Below are 6,456 nucleotides of genomic sequence, written 5' to 3'. Positions count from 1 at the left end.
CAACTGTGGAATGGTAATGTCCCAAATAGAAAAGAAGATAAGAAATATTTGAAACTGCAACTGTGATATTATATATTTTCTAAAATTTTTGCCACCTTTTCTCACAATCCTGCTGACAATGGGCCGTCCAAAGTCCATCCCTCACCATTTCATACATTATCAGGTGAAGAGTAACTCACTAGGCTCACTGTCACCATTCCCAACTCATCACTTCAATGTAAGTTGAAACTCTTCATGGCAATATGGGAGCAAGCTTCATCACTGTGCCAGTTAAAGCACTTGGGCCTGGGTCTGTCTCAAGCCCAGGGTTTGATATTCCCATGCCTATTTCTCTTATGCTCATGTGTCTCATCCTAAGGTACCCAGGCTATGGTACCACACTTCAAAAGGTGGTATTGCACAAAGGAGAACTGAGACTTCAGTAACAGATTACTTGGGTTTAAATACACCAAATGAGAATATATATAGTATAATGATACTGAATGTACATATATGTACATACACATACACACACACACACACGTGTGTATATTATATAATAATTCTACAACAAAGATTATAAATCCTATAAATAATATATAGTCAAAAGTGCCCTGGTATGCAGACATTATTTATGGCCATTTCCAACAAAGCATTATGATAAAGTAATTATTAGTATTTCTTTCTCTTAGTCCAATAATATAAAAAGCATCCCCACATGTGTTTTCACATGTGCCAGCCTCTCTAAGACATAATTAGGCTAGGCATTGTTATGTACTTTTGGAGAGGGCAGATATTGACTAAGACACAGAGTTTATCCGAAGACACAGTTAGTAATAGATAGAAACTAATTCCCCATCTCTTAGAACAGCATTCCTTGAATACAACCATTTTCTCCTTTAGTTTTATACGTAGGATGTTTGCTAAGTAGTAACATACGTAGAAACACTGGCCCCTCAGAAACCCAAAGCAGACGTCAGCAGTCCTTGCTCATGCACCTCCCCAATCCTCCGAATATCCCTAAAGGAAATTACTGTCAGTTTACCCAAGATATCAAGTAATAGAAAATCTGTTTGCCACCCATAACCTTGAGCAGGTGTCGGCAAACATTTTCTGAAAAGAGCCAGTTAGTAAATATTTTTGAATTTGCAGTGAGAACTAGTCACGTCTGCCTTTGCAGTATGAAAGCAGCCATAGGTAATATGTGAATGAGACATGTGAAGGAATTAGCAAGACCAGATATGGCTGGCAAGGAGCTAGATATGGGTCCCCATCCCCAGATGATCTCTGAGGAAACTTTCCAAACCCAATATTCCACGATTATGTCTACCTGCTAAAAGACACAAAACTTGCATAACGAGCCTCTGTTTGGCCCATCATTGCCATGGTGATAAACGTTACTCAGAGGACAGTTTTTCATTTATAAGAATTTAAATGAACTGAAATCATTTACAAATCATGCTTTGCAAGTAACAGAAACCTCAAATAAAACTGGCATAAATCATAAAGTACCTGACTGAACAGACAAGAGGTAGATCTGTCTAATTTCAGGACAGGATAGTTCAAGAATAAAAGAATTGTGGTCAAATAAAGAAATAAAGCAAGTAAAGAATTAAATCAGAGAGGAATAATATGAACTGTATTTCTGCTATAAAAGAGAAATTTATCCTCTAAAGATGTACCACAATGAAGGAAAAATGTAAGCGCTATATTGCTATTACATTTATTCTGGTCAAGTCTTTTCTCATTAAGAAATATGTCTACACAACCAGACTGTTTGGCTGAACTGTTTACCATCATGTCTCTTCAAAAATTTCTAGGAAAATGGGATCAAAATGTTCTATATTATTTATCCATTGATGCAAGAGTGATCAACTTAGCGACAATCCCTGCTCTTCACTTCCTTTGAAAGTCTAACATTTTTGTAGACTATGTTTTGAGATGGAAAAAAACATTTGTGATAAAATTCCAAGTCTAAATAACAAGACAGAAAAATACAGCATCATCCCAAATTTGTGTGTGTATGTATGCATCTATAGGTATACATACTGACAGATGCAAATACAAATTGACTTCTTTCACATGCATCCTCCCTCTCCCTAAAACGTACCTTGATCCTCAATTGGGAAATTCACCTCTTCCCTATTATCAAGAAGGTGGGGCTTCCCTGGTGGCGCAGTGGTTGAGAGTCCGCCTGCCGCTGCAGGGGAAACGGGTTCGTGCCCCGGTCCGGAAAGATCCCACATGCCGCGGAGCGGCTGCGCCCGTGAGCCATGGCCCCTGAGCCTGCGCGTCCGGAGCCAAGAATGTGGTCTCAGAGGGATGAATTCCTAGTGCTAGATCCTGATTGGCTTCATTCCTTAGTTCAAAATATTTCTTTCATAAATGGTCATTTAGATTATAATAGGTGAGATGAGAGAAAATGTTTATTGAGACTTCTGGAGAGAAAGGATTTTTTGTTTTGTTTTGTTGTTTTGCGGTACACGGGCCTCTCACTGCTGTGGCCTCTCCCGTTGTGGAGCACAGGCTCCGGACGCACAAGCCCAGCGGCCATGGCTCACGGGCCCAGCCGCTCCGCGGCATGTGGGATCCTCCCGGACCGGGTCACGAAACCGCGTCCCCTGCATCGGCAGGCGGACTCCAAACCACTGCGCCACCAGGGGAGCCCGAAAGGAGTTTTTTTCTTCGTCATTGTCTTGGTTTTTACTGTTGTTTGTTTTATATGAAACTCTTTTGCACTTGACTTAAACAGAAAAGAATGAAGGCTGAGGAAACAATAGCATACATTCTCTAAAAATAAAGGTAGGACTGTCCTGTAATAACAAAGCTGAGAAGAGGAGATAGGAAAGCAGAGTCCTGGCCACAGTTCTTTTATTCTTGAATCAATCCAAGCCTGAAATTCAACAGATCTCTTATCTGTTCAGTTAATAAGCCAGACAATTTTCTTTATTATTTAAGCAAGCTTAATTTTAGGTTTTTGTTACTTACAAAGTATGATTTGCATAAATTCACTGTTTACATTCTCAAAATACTAATGACAACATTGTGCCAATTAGTATAAATGGATTTTTGGTGCATATTTGATCGTTCTGTGAAGTGTGTCTCTTATTCCATGTAGGAAATGCAATGTGCAAACATCTGTTTCCCTGGATTTCCTGAGCATATGTACATTTCAGACCAATTACTGCACTTGAATTATTTTACCATAGGCTGTAGTTGTTTATTTAAAAGCATAAATACCAAGGTAGTGCTATTCTAGTATTGATACAGGTTATTTTATAAGGCTGTAAACTTCATCTTTCTTTTCTTAAATAATGATGATAATAGTGTATGTCAGTCTCTGTGAGATTTTCAGTAAAATCAGTGCCTTCAAATTATTTTGAAGTGCAGGAAACTTTGAATTTATGAAATATTTATGAGAAATCACATCATGTCTACAGCAGTTCTCAGCTGTGACTACAGCATACAGTTGATAAATTGAAACAGGTGTGGGAGAACAGGTGGTCACAGCCAAGCCAGGGAAGGTTTGGAATTTACTGTGGGGAAGCAACATGATAAAATACCACCGTTGGCATTGAAGGCAACTTGCTGATTTGATGGCAGAACCCAAAAGATGTTCACAGGGGCAAATACATATGACAGCACTTGAGATGAAAGTGTTCACCTACTGAAATCCCACATATGGAAGTGGGGAAGCAGTCAGTGTCATTTTCCATGGAGAGTGAATGCAGGTGAATCTTCACATTGAAGCTGACTAGTTTGGAAGTTAACTACATGAAGAGAAAAAATATGGGCTCAAATAAGGGCTAGAGCCGCTTTCACCTGTGTTATCTACATTATTTCTAAGGATAATGCCATATATGCTGTCCTATATCCACAAACTCCAAGCATCAGAAAAGTACTCAGAGGGTGTAGGTATAATGTCCTGCTGTCATTTCAGCAAATACCTTTAAAATAAGCCATCTTAAAATCTCATGTTGTTTACAGAATAAAGGTAACAGAAGATAGTATTAATGATTTTTAAACCTCCTCCCCACCTCACTGCCAGTACCTTAGTCTATATTCAGTCAGAGCTTAGGAGTCCCTACGAAATGAAAGGACCTGAGACACAAGAGCTAAGAGTGTTTCTAGATTAATTTGCAATGAGCATCTGTACTTACATTTAAATATGAGTATTTGTCATCTTCTAGAGATTCACAAAGTTTCAAATAAAATATTTTATGGAGTTATATTTTAAAAGTAACCCTAGTGATGGCCAGACCTGGTGTCTGAGTGATTCCCTAGGCCCAGCAAAGCAATGAAGTTTCTGGAGCCCTGGAGACAAGGGATAACACCCCAAAATATGGACCCATTTTCCATGCTACCTTCATTGGCCCAGCAGCTGCCAAGAACAAAGGTCACATCTCCCAATACCTGGCAAACAAATGCAGTATTGCCTCACAAACTGATTGCTTCTCTGAGGTACCCACCAGTGTATCTGGGGAGAAGCTTCAAGACAAGTTGAGGAGTGGCTGTCCTTCTATGAGACTGGAGAGATTCCACAAAAGAATATGGGTGTCATGAAGGAGGCAATGGTTCAGGCAGAGGACGCAGCTGCTGAGATTACTAGGAAACTAGAGAAACAGGAGAAGAAACGCTTGAAGAAGGAAAAGAAACGGCCGGCTGCGATTGCCCTGGCGTCTTCAGAAGACATCAGGAGTACTCTGGAGGACAGTAGGGAGACAAGTGCAAGACCCCAAAACAAGAAAAAGCAAAAGCCCCAGGAGGCTCCTTAGGAGAATGGAATGGAAGACCCATCTGTCTCCTCCAAACCCAAGAAAAAGAAATCTTTTTCCAAGGAGGAGCTGGTTAGTAGTGATCTTGAAGAGACAGCTGGAAGTGGAAGTCTTCCCAAGAGGAAGAAATATTTCCCCAAAGAGGAACCAGTTAGTGACCCGGAAGAGTCAGGAAACAAGAGTGCCCCAAGAAAAAGAGGAAATTCTCTTCCAAGGAGGAGCCACTCAGCAGTGGACCTGAAGAGGCTGCTGCCAGCAAGAGCTGCGGCTCCCAGAAAAAGAAAACGCTCCGAAAGCTATCCCAGGAAAATGAGAATGGACATTTCCCTGGTGGGGCATAACTTGCAGAGATATTTCCGAACTCATCCCCTGTAGTCCAATAAAAACAAAAGCAAGTTCACGAGGAAAAAAAAAGGCCCCTTACAAAATATCGAGAGAAACTCATCTTCCTTATCCTTGTTCTTGTCTACATTCTGACATGTACTCAAACGAGAACGGACACCACTACCTCAAAAAGCTGTGCAAAACCTCAGGTAAGCTGAACTACCCTTCTTTAATTCTCTAAAATTCTTTCTACAATTACCTAGTTTGTGTCAACGTAAGTAGAAGGGTTAGTTTTTAGAAAAGAAAGCAAGTCAAGAGTGAAAACTAACAAAGGGCTTTATCATTACGGACTCTGCTTACCGAAGGAGAAGCCTGTGTATCGGAGGCTCAACGTCGACCGCACCTTCCTTACGTACACACGCACGCAATACGCACACAGGCACGCACTACGCACACAGGCACGCACGCAGGGACTCTAATACGCAAACGTGCATGTGCCTGGGCTTTGAGACTAAGTATCCCTCTTCCTCCCTGCTGGAGATTTTGACTTGTTAGGTGATTCCTGTCTCCCAACAAGTGCCCTAGGATAAAGAGAGCAAACTTTTTTTTTGAAGTATAGTTGATTTGCAATGTTGTGTTAATTACTGTACAGCAAAGTGATTCAGTTATACATATATATATTCTTTTTTGTTGTTGTTGTTGCGGTACGCGGGCCTCTCACTGTTGTGGCCTCTCCCGTTGCGGAGCACACGCTCCGGATGCGCAGGCCCAGCGGCCATGGCTCACGGGCCCAGCCGCTCCGCGGCACGCGGGATCCTCCCGGACCGGGGCACGAACCCCTGTCCCCTGCATCGGCAGGCGGACACCCAACCACTGCGCCACCAGGGAAGCCCTATATATTCTTTTTTTTAAATATTCTTTTCCATTACTGTTTATCATAGGATATTGAATATAGGTCTCTGTGCTATACAGTAGGACCTTGTTTACCCATTCCATATATATAAAAGCTTACATCTGCTAACCCCAATCTCCCACTCCACCCCTCCCCAAAACCCTCCCCCTTGGCAACCACCAGTTTGTTAAGACAGCAAACTTCTTTTAGGTAACACCCCCTTTTCAGAGGCACCCCATGTCCCGTGAGGAGACAACTCTGCAGGGCCCTCCCAGCTCCAGAGTTCATCATAGCTGTTACTCCACCATAGCCTAAGGTCTCCCTCTACCCTTTCCTGTACTCTTCGCTTTGTCACAGATATTGATCCCAAGGGTACTACCCTGTACACAGATCTCTGTCTCAGAAGCTGGAAAACACAATAATGCTAGAAGTGGTCCAAGGAAGCAGACTGGATCACCTATTGGCAGCAGGCAGAGTACTGCTATC

General features: G+C 41.8%; 1 pseudogene; it reads left to right on the top strand.

Moving 5' to 3' along the window:
• Nucleotides 1–4,538: 4,538 nt before the first annotated feature.
• On the top strand, nucleotides 4,539–5,095 carry LOC103079644 (nucleolar protein 56 pseudogene; annotated as a pseudogene).
• The last annotated feature ends 1,361 nt before the right edge of the window (nucleotides 5,096–6,456 follow it).

Source organism: Lipotes vexillifer, unplaced genomic scaffold, assembly GCF_000442215.2.
Source record: "Lipotes vexillifer unplaced genomic scaffold, Lipotes_vexillifer_v1.1 scaffold100, whole genome shotgun sequence".
Taxonomy (NCBI): Eukaryota; Metazoa; Chordata; class Mammalia; order Artiodactyla; family Lipotidae; genus Lipotes; species Lipotes vexillifer.
Note: the sequence above shows the minus strand (reverse complement) of the source record. Positions and strands in the feature narration are given on the sequence as shown.